Source organism: Falco cherrug, chromosome 5 (assembly GCF_023634085.1).
Source record: "Falco cherrug isolate bFalChe1 chromosome 5, bFalChe1.pri, whole genome shotgun sequence".
Classification (NCBI taxonomy): domain Eukaryota; kingdom Metazoa; phylum Chordata; class Aves; order Falconiformes; family Falconidae; genus Falco; species Falco cherrug.
In genome coordinates, this window is record NC_073701.1 from 27427352 (window position 1) to 27445947 (window position 18596).

Below are 18596 nucleotides of genomic sequence, written 5' to 3' on the forward strand. Positions count from 1 at the left end.
TTCTTCCATTTGTTTTTCCTGTTGGCTGCCAGAATCCAAGCCAAACAGCTTTTAAGAAACACTGCATAACTCATAGATCTTGCCAGATTGCTGCCTCTAAGTATGGCAATTGAAGCTAGCTGTTATGTTTGTGACTAGTTATTTCATATGAGCAATGTAGTTAAAAAAATATATCTATCCTGAAATGCACATTCAAGACATTTAGAAGAAAAGCAATTCAAATGCAAGTGTAGTTTTGCAAGGCAAACATTCCCCAACGTCCACCTGGTGGATACATTTGCACCTGTATGTTACCCAAAACATTTCAATGTACGAATCCTGAATTACATGCCTATCTCTATCAAGCTGGCTTAAAAAAAAAAAAAAAATCATAGAAATGACCTAAGGTATTACACTGATATTCTTTCTTCTCTTTGTTAGGTAAAAGAACCGTTATTACTACTGTCCTCTTTACATTATGAGTCAGTCAGTAACACATTGCATGTAACTGTTACACATTGTTGGGAAACAAAACCAATTGCAGCATGAGCAGAGAAGGGAGGAAAATAGGGAGACAGATCTTCAAGAGAATGCCACACTTTGGCTGTCATTCTGGAAGTTAATTTTACCAGAGTGTGACTGCACTTTTTAGCAAAATCACTTGACAAATAGATGTCTCAGCAATTACAGTTTGACCATTTTAGCTGAAGTCTCATTAAAGCTAAACTCTCTGACAAAACAAAGAAGCATTTTGGTGCAGATTATGATGTGTACTTAATGTCGGGGGGTGGGGGGTGGGGGGGGCAGTGTCTGCATATCAGTTGGAATTTGACTCCTTTTGTTCACTTGCATCCACTTGCATCACATTTTGGCATGATTCCTTGTCTTACATTTACATCAGTCTGAGAGGAAGAGCAGATGAGTGATCTCTGAAACCTCTGGAGAAAAACAAATATGTTGATTGGTCAGTCTTGTTTTGTTTTGCTCTCTGAAAATTTGGGAAGTTCAAGGGACTGCTTTATTAACAATTTCCTAAGTCTTAGTAGAATTTTTATCTTTTGATCAAAATCAGAGGCTTAATTTAAAGCCTGTTGGCTTCATAGTAATGACTTTTACAGGTTTAGTGAGCATGAGACTGGCCCCCAGACCAACCGTTGGAGAAGCCATTCCAACTCTCTAAGTATTTGCTTAGGTAAATATAATCACTTTTAAACTCTTCTCTAGTTATTCTCTTGCACAGAAGATCTCATGAAGAATTTGAGAGTAAGGCTGGAATGGAGGAAGTGACGCAGAAATATTTGCCCTTCACTACTTCTGGAAAAATAAAATCTCATGAGGTCTCAGGCTCAATGGTACACCGTGTGATAACCCTTTGATCATAGGACTGAAATATTCTTCAGTGTTCAGATATAACCCCATCAGGACAGAACTAAGGCCAAATCAAACGTGCAACAGTCAGTGTTAGAAGACCAAAAAAAAAAAAAAAAAAAAAGTTTTAGGGGTCATGAGTAGTGAGGTCAGGGTTCATAGTTTGGAAAATAAACCTGCACAACTTCTAACATCCCCTGGTTTTACATGGGGAGAACCGGAGAACCAAGCATTGAACAAATCAGCTTGAGGGTATCAGTCATATTTGCCCATGTGCACAGCTGAATTTGTATGCTCAATATGTGTTGCCCTTAAAAGTGCAGATGTTAAAAGGGGAGTAATTTCTAAAACACAAAATGTCCAGAATATCTGTTTACTGTCCGCCTGACAGGATGCTGTCATAGGGAAACTACCAGGAGGGACAGGTCAGAGGCACAGCAGGAGTAGCAAGGGAATTTGAAGAGCCATGCCAGAGGAGTGGCCTTAAAGATCTGAGGGGATTTATTGGCATTTGGACCTATCCCTATGCAAACGGCACCTGGACTTCATAAATAAGTTATGTCTCAAGATAGAATAGAATTCAAAGTTTCTTTGATTTCATTATAGAGCCTCCCCTGGGCTTCTCTGCTTCTTGGCAGCAAGCAAAAGGCTGCCTACTGTCTTGCAATTGTCATACCAAAACCACTGGTTCATATCCCCTCTGTTTCCAGAGAAATCCCTGAGCCTCCCATTCATCTTGGGCACCGGCTGCAAAATACTTGCCTTAGCACACTTCCAGACCTTGTATTTGTCTCCCTCTCCTCCTGCCTCCACGTATTTAACACCAGCTTCCCCTCTTGTCCCTCCACATAAACTCTTGCCATCTGGAGCAGCTTTCCAGTATCTCTTTGCCTCATCAACACTCCATCTCTTTTAGATCTCATCTGCAAACATCTCTTCATTCCCCTGCCCCCACCTTTAAATTTCTTTCACCCTCTTCTTTCTGTTATTGGCCTTTATCTGTCCTTAATATATTCTACAGAAAGCATCTTTCTGTCACTGTTTGTATGCAATTTATACAATATAGTATTCATGCTCTTGTATTATTTAAATCTGTAAAGCATTTTAGGATACAGTTCATATGAAAGGAGATACGAAAAATAAAGTTGCATTGCATTATTGACAGACTGGTAAACTGAGATTGTTCTAGAGCCATCTTCTTTCCCCTCCCCTCCCCTCCCCTCCCCTCCCCTCCCCTCTCCTCTCCTCTCCTCTCCTCTCCTCTCCTCTCCTCTCCTCTCCTCTCCTCTCCTCTCCTCTCCTCTCCTCTCCTCTCCTCTCCTCTCCTCCCCTACCATCCCCTCCCTGCTCCCCTTCCCACTCCCCTTCCTTCTCTTTTTTCTTTGCTTCTTTTTCTTTTTCTTTTTCTTTTTTCTTTTTCTTTTTCTTTTTCTTTTTCTATTTTTATTTTTATTTTTATTATTTTTTGCTTCTTCTTTCTTTTTCTTTTTCTTTTTCTTTTTCTTCTTCTTCCTCTTTTTCTTTTTTCTTTTTCTTCCCTTTAGTATCCCCCTAGGACAAAACACTTCTCAAAATATAGACAAGTATACATACAGTCACACACCCATACACTTTCTGATTTCCACTCGATGAACAAGAATGCAAATTTCAATGACTCCATTTCTAGGAAGCAGGGACAGGTATCCTGGGAAGAGTATAGGAATGCTTCCCAGTTGTGTAGGGATGATGCCAGGAAGGCCAAGGCACAGCTGGAACTGAACTTGTTAAGGGATGCAAAGAATGATAATAAGGGCTTCTATAGGTACGTCAGTCAGAAAAGTCAGTGTACCCCCCATGATAAACACACCTGACAAACTGGTAACAATGGATGAGAAGGCAGCTGAGGTACTCTAACACTTTTTTGCCTCAGTCTTCACCTGCGGCCTCTCTTCCCACATCTCTCAAGTGGATGGAATGCAAAACAGGGCTGGAAGAGCAAAGTCCCCAGCAGTGTAAGAGATTAGGTTTGTGAACACCTAAGGAATCTGAACAAACAGAAGTCTATGGGACCTGACAAGATGCATCCCAGCGTCCTGAGGGAATTGGCTAATGCAGTTACCAAGTCACCCTCCATGATATCTGAAATTTCATTGTAGTCAGGTAAAGTCCCCAATGACTGGAAAAAGGGAAGCATTGCACTTTTTAGAAAGGATAGAAAGAAGGACCCTGGGAGCTACTGACCTGTCAACCTTATTTCTTTGCCTGGGAAGATCATGGAATAGATCCTCCTACAAGTTATGCTAAGCCACATGGAGCACAGGGAGGTGATTTGAGACAGCCAACATGGCTTCACCAGTGGCAAGTCTTGCCTGACCAACTTAGTGGCCTATGATGGAGTGACTATATCAGTGGACAAGGAAAGAGCTATAGATGTCAACTCTCCAGACATCTATAAGGCCTTTGACACTGTCCCCCACAGCATCCTTCTCTCTAAATTGGAGAGGTATGGATTTGATGGATGGACTGTTCGGTGGATAAGGAATTGATTGGATGGTCACATCCAGAAGGTAGTGGTCAGTTGCTCAATGTCCAGATGGAGATGATGAGCGGTGTCCCTCAGAGGTCTGTATTAGGACCAGTACTGTTTAATATCTTAATCAATTACATGGACAGTGGGATCAAGTGCACCCTCAGCAAGTCTGCAGATGACATCAAGCTGAGCAGTGCAGTTGATACACCTGTGGGATGAGATGCCACCCAGAGGGACCTCGGCAAGCTCAAGAAGTGAGCCTGTGAATCTCATGAGGTCCAACAAGGCCAAGTGCAAGATGATGCACCTGGGCTGGGGCAAACCCTGGTATCAGCAAAGGCTGGGGGATGAAGGAATTGAGAGGACCCCTGTGGAGAAGGACTTAAGGGTACTGGTAGATGAAAAATTGGACATAAGCTGACAATGTGTGCTCACAGCCCAGGAAGCCAATCATAACCTAAGCTGCATCAAAAGAAACATGGCCAGCAGGTCAAGGGACATGATTCTGCCCCTGTACTCTGCTCTGATGAGACTCCACCTGGAGTACTGCATCCAGCTCTGGAGTCCTCGACAGAGGAAAGACATGAACTTGTTGGAGTGGGTCCAGAGCAGGGCCACAAAAATTATCAGAGGGCAGGAGCATTTCTTCTGTGAGGAATTGCTGAGAGAGTTGGGTTTGTTCAACCTGGAGATGATAAGGCTGCAAGGAGACCTTATTGTGGCCTTTCAATACTTAAACTGGGCTTATAAGAAAGACAAGGACAAACGTTTTAGTGGGACCTGTTGCAATAGGACAAAGGGAAATGGTTTTATACTAAAAGAGGGTAGATTCAGACTGGATGTAATGAAGAAATTTTTTTATGATGAGGGTGGTGAAACACTGGAACAGGTTGCTCAGAGAGGTGTAGATGCCCCAGCCCTGGAAATATTTAAGGTCAGGTTGGACAGGGCTCTAAGCAAGCAAACTGATCCAGTTGAAGATGTCCCTGCTCATTACGGGGAGGCTGGGCTAGATGACCTTTAAAAGTCCCTTCCAACCCAAACTATTCTATGATTCTGGTCAATAAAACTTCATTGGTTCTTACTCCCCTGTTGGTCTTCTACCCTTTGGACTGCTGGAGTCTGTCATGCACCCCAGAAAGGTATTTTGTCCAAGTCCTATATATATCCTATTATCTGAACAGTGATGACTTCGCATAGTTAAATATGTGTGATTGGTATGGTTTGAAAGCAATCCTGTCCAAACTGCTCCAAAGGATGACACTTTGAAACAAAAGTCACCAAAAGAAAATGGGAAAAATAATTTAATGCAATTCTCAGGTTTTTGTGGCCTTGGAGAATCAAAGTGCATAGTCACACTCCTGGGCACAGAGAAAGAAGAAAGCAGCAGGAGGCTCTGACAGTAAGATTTGTTAACTCACATATATACCAGCATCACAGACCTAATGTGAATGAGCTAGCAGGTTTGGCTGCACAAATAAGCACTAAGGAAAGATGCAGAGTACAAATCTCTTCCTCCTTCCTGAAGGTCATGTTTGGGGAGCATGGTGGAGGTGCTGGTGTCTGCAGAGCACAACAGTCACCTGGCAGTTTTCACATCCAGAGTATTGGCCAAAAACTTTACAGTCACATTGTTGCCCACTGCAGTGCTGGGCCTTTAATAAGCTGGCAAAGGTCTGGTCTTACGGAAAGGGAGAACGTGGGAATGAAACTTGGGAATGAATCTTGTCCTTCTGGTCAAGTGAACAACCCAGCTGGATAATTATAAAGCGAAAGCAAAGGCAGCCAGGCAGAATAATTGAAAAATATATCTTAAATTTATTCTTTTAATTTCCTTTCCAATTCTTTCTTCACGAATTACATAAATATGAATATAAGTGATCAATTAGGGTAGAAGATCTTTAAAGTCTTTCATCAAGTTCTCATTTTAAGTCTTGATCTTCATTTTGCCTTTCTGTTTCTCTCTTGTGTGCTCTCTCTTTTTTTCCCATTTTGCTTGCAATTACCTGCATGAAACATATTTATATGTTTAATTTACTTTATGATTACAGGTACATTCTCATACTCTTTGGCAATTATCACTGGAGCAGGATGTGATTGGCATAGGTAAGGATGGCTAGTCTCAACAAAAGAGTCTGCAGCTCTCTCCCTTCCCCAAGAAATGATGTTCAGCTTTTCTTAAAGATTCACAATGAAAAGGGAGTAAGGTTGTCTTAGTCTAGAGGCCAGGTGTTATTGTAGGTTGTAAGTCAGGTCTTCAGCTGGGGCAAGTCATTGTAACTTTGGGTTACTGTGAGTTGCGATGCCTGAAGCTCCGCTCCCTTATTTTTACGTACTGCCTTTCCTGCACTGTTAAAATGGCAGAATATTTTATGGACAATTTTATATTCTGCAGGTAAATGAGATGTTCAAAGATGCTCAGGGAAACAAACAAACAAAAAAAATCTTTCATCAAGGTAACATTTATGGAGAGGAGAGTGCAGAAGTAGATGGTAGAAAGGCCAAATTACAGCCAAAAAGACTATCTGAGCAAAACATAATCTGAGATTTATTGTCTTAATGTAAAGAAGGCTAAGAGTTATTTCACTATGAAAATCATGTGGAGTAAACAGCACCACTGGCTGTACCTTGTGGCTGCTAGAGAGCAGCATAAGAGGAGAGTAGGCAGGGAAACAGAGAGGAGAGGAGGTCTGGTATTAAGGAGTTTGGGATTTGTAGGTCAAATACAAACTCGGCCAAGATAAGTGAGAGACATGCCAATGTCTTGGCCAGTACTGGGTCCAGACCTGGCTGAGCTGCCTCAGTTGCTACAGGCAGCAGGTCTCCTCATTCCAGGCAGTGCTGGACTGCTGCTGCAGTGGGGAGCAGCTGAAGTTCAGTTTAGGGGAACTGCCTTCAATAAAATCGGGTGGGATTTCTTTCCCAGTTGGGTAATACATTTAATGAATGAAGGAGCAGTAAGAGCAAATGATCTGCTATTTGCATTCAGTGTTGCTTGGAATAAATCAAGAAAAGGTCCTTGTTTATACCTCCCGACAAAGCACAGCCTAATCAGCACTACATCTTCTGAATTTGCATTTGAGGACAAAGATGAAGGATTTTTTTACCAATCATGTAACAGAAGTTGTGATGCAACAGATAAGAAACAGGACTACAAAACAGATTGTTACAGATGAACTGCTGTGAGGACAAATTATTAGATGACATTTAACCTATGCTGACATTTCTGTTTGCCCTTAGAACATCACATAATTAAATGTGAATTTATTCTGACAAGCCAGATGGTTCTGTGGTTACTGCACAGGAGTCATGACATACCACATCTATTCCTGGCTCTGCCACTTATCTGTTCTACAACCTTGGCAAATCACTTAACCTCCTCACACTTCCAAATTTCATTTGTGATACCAGAAGAATAATGTGTTTTTCACTGTGCAGAGGCTTTCTACAGTTCAGTGCATTAAGATCGCTAGCTATTTCATGGTTAATGAGATGACAACAGCCTTAAGTTTGTGGAACTACATAATCAGCTGGCATTAACTGATCCTCCTCTCCTGACTTAAATAAACCCTGACAAATTCATACTGTCTGAGGATTTGCCTTATTTTGTGCTTTCATTTAATTTGCAGTCTGAATATTTCACTGGTTACATTTTTTCATTAAGGTCCCATTCTCTTATACTGATAAACTATTAACAAATTTATTAAAGGGTAATAAATTGTTATAAAGTCATACAAGTCAAATAAGACTTGCTTATTAGCATTGCTAATGGGTACCTCACATTTCAGCAGTGTGCTTCCAAAGTATTTTATTACAAGTAACTATTACTATGCCAGTCTTTATCAGTAGCCTTTAAAATGTTTTAGAAAGCAACACACAAGTTTATACAAGTATCAGACCCTGAACATTAATATGATTCTTTGATTAAAAAGATTATAATATTTCACCCTTAACTTTTTTAGTTAATACTGTGGAATACGTTTCAGATTAAGTATATTGGTAGATACAATGGAGATTCGCGTTTGATCACAGAGGAAACAAGTATCTCATCTTTATAAAGGATTTGTTTCAAATTACCTTCTATCTCAACCCTGAAAATGCAGTGGTAATCTAAAAACAAGCAAAAGCTAGAAAAAAGAAAAGTGTTAACTGTAGTATGATGCATTTTTAGCAATGTTTTTCACCTTGGTACCTTTTTCTTAAGTAGTAAAGTTAAAATTTTGAAATTAGAAGTCATTTTAATGTCTTCTCAGCATTCAGTTTTTTATGAGATGCTTCTACACCTTTGAAACTTGGGGGTTTTTTTGCTTCAAAACTGGGACATTCATCAGAACCAAGAAAGCATCAAAACCTACCCTTCCACATTTCTCACATTTTCCAAGAAATACCAAACTTTGAAAATGACCAAATTTTGTGTCTAGAAACAAGCTAGTGTTAATATAGTCAGCATTCACTGAACAAGAGATATGTAAAGTGACTTTTTTAAGGAAGGAAATCTGGACAAAAATCTGTAGCCATTACACGATGCACGTACAGCATTTGATTAAAAATTCTCTCCATTCTTTCATAATTTGCTTTCCCTGGAAACACGGGCTCAGGGATATTCCTTAGGTTTACGTAAATGTAATCATTTCAATCAGACTAAATATACAGACATGTCAGAAAGAACTGATAGACTTGTACCCTTCTTTACTCCTTCCCTCATGTTCATCTCCTGCATTTTTTTGCATAACTTAAAATTCTGTTGCACATTTACAGATTATTCCTTTGATCTAGAAACTTCCTCAAATGACCTAGCATCACTCCAGCAATAAATTGGTCCTTCAAAGTATTCTGCATTAATTTATTTGCAGCCCTTCCAGTAAAGATGCATAGACTGCAAAGCAGAGGCAACTACTATTTTTCCCATGTTTTGTTGATGTGGAAACTTTAATTTTTCAATTTTAATAATAATAATTTACATATTTAATTATTTGCTTCTATACAATCAACTTTTGATGACATTGTGCCTACATCTGGAACCTGAGATCTCTGAGGCATGCACCTAATTGTTAACACTTCTCTTAAACACTTTTTTTGTTCAGTTATTTACTTGTTAGAAGATGATGGTGATATGGATGTGTCTTTTGCATAACAAATAGCAATAGCAAAGTTCACACTCTTTCCGCAAGTGCTTCCTGCCTTCTTGATGTTATGGATATTTGCCTCAACCTCTTTAATAACAGAGGCAGGTTTTAATGTGTCTTTTTAAATAAAGGAATGCAAAGTGTGAGCAAAAGGTATTACAGCATCACTGATGCGTATGAGATACCTGCAAGAACATACCTCAGTTTATACCATATTGGACTGTAATTGGCTACTGGCACTTAAAGTAGACAAAAATTGGCAGGGTCCGTATCAGATTAGATATTTCTGTCAGAAACCTCTGTGCTTCATCAAGCAGACAGATGGCTACATTTCTGCAGGGGCCCAAGATGTATAATGGAGTTTTAGCAATATCCCCAGGAATTCAGTTTTAACACCCTGATTTAAAACTCTTGGGAAGGAGTCTTTCCATTGGCACTACCCGCTTTTCAATCAATGTGCTTACACCTCTAGAGAGCCTTCATTTACCCTGGACATACTACTAATGAGTCGCTACACTAGATCACGGGCACTGAGCCCAAACAGCAACATTTGGCTCTGGAACTAAATTCACCACAGGGTGACTGATGTGTAGATCTGGAGCTTTGACTCAAACTCCTACTTGAAATATTATTCCTTCTTATCTCTTAACTAGGATTTAAACTATTAAAAGCTGGCAATCTCATGGTCTCAGTGCCCTTCCTTAGCTATGCAGTAGCACACAATTGCAGCAGCACTGAGATCCCCCTGGCATGTGATTTCTCCCACCCAGCACCCGCAGGGACTCTCCCATCGCTTCAGCAGTGTGGGTGCTATTCGACGTGGTGCTTTCCCACAGCATTTCCCTGGCCTCTCAAAAGCCTTTCTCAAAGGCTTGCCTTTTACACCGTGCTTCGTTAAAGTAACCATGTGTTTCTGTTCCCCACCAACAGTGGCAACAATCCCACTTTCCCAGGGAAAGCTCTGAGGCTTGTGGAAGAGATGTGCTTTGGTGACCCCAGACGTGTTTCAGCAGGTACAAGAAGGGAGGGTCCTTCTAGGGCTCTCAGCTCTGTTCTGTTGGGCTGCGCAGCTCTGTATTGGAACTGATTGTAGGGTGTATAAACAACATCCAGACCATTCCATCTATTTATTAGAGATTTCTCAGTTCACTCATGTTTGCTTCTCTCATCTTTCATGCATTTCAATGGATGCTTGAGGCCTAACTGTTCATCACTTATATACCCACCCAGACACAAAAACTGGGCTCTTCCTGTGCAAACAAAAGTGTTCACTTTCTCATTTCCTATTTATTGCACATTATTTGCCAACTGTCAAATGTTCACTAATTCAATCGGAGAGCAGATATCTTGCCATGTGACTTAGCTATTTACCCCCTGTGAGCAACAAGCAATATGTAAATAAAGGCAACTATGTGTGGAGCTGCCATATGCTGAAATTTACTGCTAGAAATTACTTGATGAGAGCTGTAACGAACAGGCACTTGCAGTTCACTTCCCAGACAGAGCCAGGGGTAACATCTGTAGAATGAATATTTCTTACCAACATCTCTCATCTATACCTGGGTTTACAATAATACTTTCTATGGAAAATTTCTTTAGAAATCTCAAGTAGGACTTAAGTAAAAAAAAAAATAAATAATCTAAAAAATCCTGTTACTTTTTATCTAGTTTAAATTCCAGTAGCCAAAAAAAAAAAAAAAAAAGCATTTAAAGTACAAAAAAAAAGAACACAAAACTTTCCCCATTTTCTATGGAAAGTTTCTTTACACATCTCAAGTAAGACTTCAAGTAAAAAAACCCAAAAAATCCTGAAAATCTAGCATATTGCTATTGGTGTGCTTTGTTTTTGTTGGGTTTTGGAGGTTTTTTTTCAAAATAATGTATTCAACTAGTTTTCTAGATGGCTTCATTACTTTGAAAATGTGGGTCAAATACCAAGAAAAAGTTTGCAACAATATTCTGAGCAAGACAACTGAACGTGGTGTTACTTGCTGAAATGTTTGCATGAATTTTAAGTCCTCCTAGTATGAGCAACACTCTGCAGGGTTATAAATAAATAGGTTGGCTTTGTTATGTTCCAAACTATATCTATGCAAAAAAAAGCAATGAGAGTGAACTCATCATGGTTTGGGGAGAAAAAAAAAAATGTATCTTCTGTTTTTGGAAACAGAACTGAAAGCAATCCCTTTCTGCAAAACTAAAAAAAATCAAGCGTCTTTTCCATGAGTATGGATGAGAACCTGACATTATATAAATCAATGACACGTTTGCAATTCACATTAACAGAGACAGGATTTGACCCTCTGACCACAGAGTCACAGAAGGTTGTCACAAGTTGGTCATATTGCTGCATGGTTTATTTTCTGCTTACCTGTAAAACCAAACAAAAAAAAAGAAAGGAGTGTGGGGGAGGGGGGAAGAAGCTAAAATCCCTTATTATTTTTACTTCTTTTTTAACAAATCAATTTTTTTTCTCTCTCTCCTTCTCTGAACAGAATACCCCTTGCCTTCCGTTTCATTTTTGGGTGTGTTTTGAATGTGGGCAGGAATCACCTCTCTTATAAGTGACTTTCTACACTGTGGAGTGTTTCCGTCTCCATACATAAGGTACCAAGTGCAAGAAAGAGTTTGTCTTCTGTTCACTGGTCCCAACACACAGAATTACACCTACCTGATACCATTTGAAGAAGTTACCAGAATGTACTAACCTTTCAGCAGTACGTCAACTTTCATTTTTTATTAAATCTTCGAACATCTGTCCTGTTTTACTTATGGTTTGTGGTCGCTTCATTCTTATGGTGATGTTTGTCCCGTATGTTTGAATGAATTGAACTTTTAAAAAGATGCAAAGTAAAAGAATTTTCAAAAGGGTAAACGTAAAGTCTCATTATACAAGGCTGCATGTTAGTTATTATTTTCATGAGCCTTCATAAGATGTTTTGGTTTGGCAAAAGTGTTCTTGCAAATTGAAATAACAGTGGATACAATTAAGAAGAATCTAAAATGGCACCAAATGTCTTAGAACCCTATTTGAACTTACATAAAATACTTTGTATGGCAAGTTTCCAGCCCCTATTACAATCTTCTCTTCTTAGAACAAAGGCCATGATTCTCCTTTCACTCACATCAACACTAATAGAGAATAATTACCTTAAAATGCTTGGAGCTGCCCTAGTGCAAAACCAGTGTAATTGGGAGACAAATCAAGCTCCATAGATTTATGTTCATTGCTTGATAATAAAATTGCTTGATCTTTTAATTTCTGAATCTGTTTTCAAAGCTAGAATAAAATGACCCAATGTGTTTCCTCAGACACACAGCTACAAGCTTCTTAATTTGATCTCCACTTTGGTACAAGCTTCAGAAGCTTTACAGTCATGCAGTGGAGAATACTCAACAAGGCCTTGGGAACACTCAGTATCTGCCTCAAACGAATCAGTCCCTTGGGAGAGAAGTATCCAACATCTTAGAATGAATTAAAACTTGTATTCAGTGAAGGACTTTATTGTCTGTTACTGTCCTTGTACAAGTTTACTCAAGAGAGCTGCCTAGAGGCCACTGACACTGCATTTTGTGCAGGTATTGATGTAATTTCTGGAATTCACAGGAAACTGCTGTAAATTTATAGAACATTGTGTTCTGGTCTGTCCTAGTCACACCCATGTGTATTCATGTCATGAGTAATTAGGCAGGCGCAGGAGGTGTGTATAACATCTTTAGTCCTCTTAACCAACAGTCTCTTTTCAAATTCCCTCCAGTTTTTTCCTCAGGAGGTGGCATGGAAGTTGCTGTCAGCACATCTAATTAAGTAAAGCGGAGATTGGTTAAAATCCTTCTAGCTTCCTGAAATTAAAGCACATTCCTCCTAGGGGAGAGACCACAAATATTTTTCTAGACCTGGTCATAACTGCAACTTCTGAGTCCTAGAAACCTCATGAATTCCTCTGGTCTTTGTGTGCAAAGGCAAAGTTAGTTTGACTGGTGTGAGATGTATGGTGAGGGTCAATCACTCAAATGATGGCTGTTGATACTATTATCTCAAGTACTGCTGAAGAAGGGCTTAGCAGCACAGAATTTAGGTGTATCCTAGCTGGAGCCATCAGTTTCCAAACTGAGGTTATCATACCTGCTCCATGACCTGGAGTTGCTCTGGGGATCTGGGCAGCAGCATTCTTCCCTGGGAAGGTTTGTATCCACTCACCGCTGCCAGTGGTAGTTCATCCACAGAGGATACACTGCTGGGAGCTGCACTCTTCCAGCAGAACTTGCAGCTGGCCGAAGTATTTTCTTTTAGGAGGGCTGATTTCTGGACCTAGGAAATCACTGTTTATACTTCAACATCTTAAAAACACATGCTAACACAGAGGGAGCAGACAGTAGGTTGTGAAGCTCTGTTTCATGGGGTACTTTCAGCTTTACCATGGGGAGAGAAATGAAAGCAACAATGATACCTCAGATGTGAAAACTGCTTTCCTCTTCAGTAACCCAATGCTCAGACTTTTCACTCGCCATGGGAGGCTATATCCTTTGGTTTTTAGCCAGAAGCAAGAAAAGGGCTAGTGCTTATTAGATACAATTAAGCACTATTTTAGTCTGGACACTCTAGAGTGAGTGGTCTATAGATTTTTTTTCTTTTCTTTTTTTTCCCCCCTTCTTTTACTTCTGTGCAGTCCATGAGAGATGAACAACAGGTAATCTAAACCAATCCAAATCCATCGCTGTTCCAAGTAGTGGAATAGTTCTACTAGATAAGCATGGGCTTCCTCCTTAGGGCTTTCTGAGCTGACTGACAAGATCAGTAGAGAGGCCGTTGCTGACAGATGAAGAAATACTGTTGTTAAGAATAGATTTTAATCTCTCTCCTTCGCTCAGGAGAAGCTGTTACAGTATTCGAAGTGTAAATCATTAGGCTTGCAGTAGGAGCGAATATAACACAAAGAAAATTAATCTAGAAAATTCTAGCACACCTAGTGGCATTTGCAAACAGGGAGAGCAACTGGTTCATGAGAGTGAGAGTGCCAGTGTCCCACTACAGCAACAACAGTCCTGTTGCTGCATCTTCACTACTTCTTCCTTTCACCTTAAGGAGAAAGTTCATACTGTCTGCACTGCTTTCCCATGAACGTGTCTCATTTCTTATGAAATTCACAAGGGAAACTCAGGGAAGTTCAGACAAGATCCAGCCTCAGAAACATCTACTGAAAAGTCAGGAGCAATTCAGAACTAGGAAAAATATAGAAGACATTAGGCCATAACATACATTTACCATTAAAAGAAAAAAAAACACTTATCCATCCTCATGCAGACAACTGAAGTTATACGTGCATGTGTGCATATGTAGAGAGATCCCACAATGATTTTATCCAAGGATCCTTCAGTGCATACATTTGCCACCCTGAATCCATTATTAAATAAGCCTGGAATTATTTATATAAATTTGATTTAAAAAAACCCAATAATTAAGTCTGTAAATCTCATTTTTAATTTCTATTGAGTCATAGTCACATTTAATCTTGAAGTGTGAGCTCTTTCTGAAAAACAAATGCAAGTGATGCTTTTTTATATTCAGACATATGCTGAAATAAGAACAATAAACAGTCTTTTTCATAAATCTTTATCATGGCAAAAAGCCATCTTCAAAGGGTGATATCTAATTTATTTCTCAGCTGCTATTGTCACTGATATCCTATTGAGAAATGTAAATCTGAAATAATTCAATAAAAAAAATTATTATATGCAACATTTTTCAACAAGTGCTGGTCTTGCAACCAGTTAAAACACCATACACACACCTATGTGCAACTTCCACTGTATTTTTTCTGAAGGAAGTATCATAATGGACAGTATACTTTGGTTTAAAGAGCTGAGTCCCAAAAGGTATCCCTCGCTCTTCCAGTAAAGAAGAATTTTGTATATTATATTAGTGTATGTTGTCTACCTTGAGACATTGAGATCTGCTCCTGCCAGCTTAAAAAAGCCCTGTTATGCTCCTTAGTATAAAAATACTGTTTCTCTGTCTTTTCTTTTTACATGTTGGACTGCACCAACTCTCTTCCACAAGATATGTTTTGCTACCACAGCCCTACATACATGCTGCCAGAGGAGCCTTCTCAAGCCCAAAAGCTCTTAACACCCAAAATGTTACTTGACTCTAACCTCAAAGTACAGAAAACTCATCTTTTATGCCTCTGTTTTCCAGCTGCTCATTCACAGTCCCCTGGAGATACTTTGGCTATTTCTAGAGAAGGCAGGAAGTATGGCTAAGAAAAACAAATCTGTTCTTACTGGTCTTATATTTGCAGGTCCTTTAAGAATTGTTTTAGAATATATGAACCATGCAAGTTTGAAATTTTCTGTTCTAGGATCTTGCAGTCTAGACATTAGGCACTGGGCAGTGAATGGAAGGACAAGTAACAAGGGAACTGGGGAAAAAAGGTTGCAACTGGAGATCCAGCAATTTGTCACATTAGAAATGGACATCTCAGTGATGCTATCAAAGGGGTTGTGTTTTATCTCATGAAAAAAATATATGTAGCTTATTCTGTGTCCTTTTTAAAAGAATGAATATTTAATAAGGTTAGAATGTGTTGTGATTAAGTAGACTGTTGATTTTAGGTGGGGTTTCGCTCTTGTTTAGAAACAACTGTGTGCTTGAATCAGTACCATTTACCCAATTAATTAGATTTCCCTTTCCCCTAAGATATAAGAAAAAACACATAAATCCCTAGGAGTTTCAGGGTTGGGGGTGTGTGCTTTTCCTCATCCAGGAGGGTGGGGGTTTTACTGAAATTGCAGATGTTGACATGGGTGGCATTAGTATTATTGTTGTTGTTGTTATTGTTATTAATAACCTAAAAAGCAAACCATGATACTTATGCAGAAAAATATCAGTGCAGGAAAAGTGTTCCATATGCCAGTGTATAAATAGATCTGGCAGAGAACATAACAGTAGCTCTGCTGCTGCTCTCTCAGAGCTGGGCTAATCCTGATAAAAACAATGGGTGATTGTTTCTTGCTGTCTTTCACTGTAGATGAGAGGGAGCAATTGTAACGGTACAGCCTATTAAAGAGGATGTAACTCAGTGAGGTAAACAGTAATTATACAACAGGAAGAACAGACCAGGTAGGTTTGAACACGTTCACAAATAGGTTTTCTCTGTTGGAAAGCAGTGGCAAGTTCTGCCTCTGCCCCCCAAATGCACACAAGGAAGCACAGAGTGCTTTATCACGGCAAGTAGTCATTGCCCTGTGCTGTGCTGTTAATCCCAGAATTACCACTTTCTGTGAGCAATGCCTGTAGGAACCACATCCTTGATCAGTACACCGCTACTTGGATGCTTTGATGCTGAATTGCCTTGCAGCTGCTGCCTAAAGGTTGCGTGGTCTGCCTAGTGATAGTGAACTTTAATAAAAGGCAGCACACCTAAACTAGCAAGGGCAGGCAAAAAATACAGTTGTTAGCACCGGCAACAATTTAGTTGTTGACCACAGTCCCCAGAAAAAATGTAATTCTGTGCTTTGCTATTTTGCTTTGTATTTTAAGAGGTTGTATAGCCTAAAGGCTTAAAATAAGGAGCAAATGTCACTTACCTGCCCTGTACAGTGGATATGCCAGTACTAGTTGCACAGTATACTGAACTCAGGCAGAATAAAGTAGTTCATCTTAGAACAGTTCTTTGAAACAATGCTTGAACCTGCTTACTATTGAGAATGTTTATCCCAAAAGCAATACGAGACTGGTCCTTCGTAGATCCACAAAGGCATGAGGAGCTCTGGAATCATGGTGCCATCGGCAACTTCCCTGGGCTAACCTGGTTAATCTGAGAGGGCCTCAGATCCTGGATGACGGGTGCTCAAATAAAGAATGCACAGATAAAAACATTACTCATCAAAGAGCTTTTCCAAATTCACTACACTGAGAGTGGAGGTCAAATAAACCTTGTAGCAAAGAGGGTACAAGCGTCCAGGCCACAAAACATAGGTTGGACACAAAACTTCATCATACAGTTTAAGAGGAACTGAACCTGCCCTGTGACTTCAGAACCAAAATAGCTCAAAAGATGCCAGTTAGCTGATGACTGTAAAAATAAAGAGGGAAACACACATCACATTTAACTTAAGCTAATGTTGTTGTTTTTTTTTCTCCTGGAAACAAATTATATCAAAATAACAACTGTTCTTGATCTTTTTATTTTTTTCTTTTCTTTATTTCTTTTTTTCTGTTTTTTTGTGGGGTTTTTTTGTTTGTTTGTTTGTTTGTTGTTTGGGTTGTTTTTTTTTTTTTTTTTGGCGTGTGCATTGTGTATTAATTACCTGTATCCTAGGATTCATGAATAGGAGTTCCTTGGAGTTCTTTTTGTGGTAATGACTCTGATTACACCATGCAGCGGACTATGCAACGGGTAGTATTTGTATGATTTAGGGAAGACAAATATTTATCTTCCATAGAGGTGCTGTGGCTAAGCAGATCATACGCTCATTAAACAAACGACATTTGGGATCTGTTTCTCAATCAATCATTTTACCTGTTGCAGAATTGGAGTGCCAGCTCTGAGTTGTACTTTCTTCCCTGTCAGAGTCTGGAATACTAACACATCTAATTTTATACATATATATATCTGAGGATAGATAATGATAAGAATTATTACATATCTTCAATTCTTCACCTCTTATTTTTACTCTCCTTACTTTTAATGGCCAGAGTCTATCATTTACATCTAATGGAAGTATCATGTGCAGAACATTTTTTTTATTATTTTTTTGGAGCACATTTTTATTTCTGTGTGTTTTCAAGGCAAATTGTTTTAGGGACATAAATCTTTCTGGTCACTATTGGTTAGGGAGAAAGACCCTTCCTCTGTCCTCCTCCTGAAAGGCTGACTTCTTAGATTCACAAATGGATGTTTTGACAGAGCTCTCTCAGAATAAACCTTTTTTTTAGTGTTTTCATCTTTGCCATGCAGAGGAAAAACAAATTGTGAAACACTGATTGATATCACCAAATGAAATTAGCATTCTCCAGCCAGCTTTAATTTCCACAGTAGACTCACATACGACTTATTTAGTCCTTTGTGAATTCGTCTAACTGTGACTCCCTATGTAGCCATTATTCCATGAGCTGCCACACACTGGTAGTTTGTCCTCAAATGACTTTAGTGCTGTCTACCTTCAAAAATTTTGTCCAGTACAAAGCTAACCTTAAGTCCAGATTATTTTCCCAAACAGAAACCCTGGACAAGCAATACAGTCCAATAATTACCTTAGTTTTGCCAGATTTTAAAATATTAGCATCGAAATTTTATTAAAAACAACAGAAAACAAACAGGAATTAGTGAATCCAGCCACTCTCCTGCTCATGGTCACTTCTACTAAAAAAAATCAGGTGTCCTACCCAAAGTCTGGACAACCTGAGCAAGTACATGAGCAGACATCACAAGTTTCACCTGTGTCCTCTCCCAGCTTCTTGCCCACCCCCAGCCCACTCACTGGTGGGGCAGAGGGGAAAGTAGAAAAGGCCTTGACACTGTGTAAACGATAGCTGTAACATCCCTGTGTTATCAAGGCTGTTGTCACCACAAATCCAAAACAGCACCGTACATTCTACTATGAAGAAA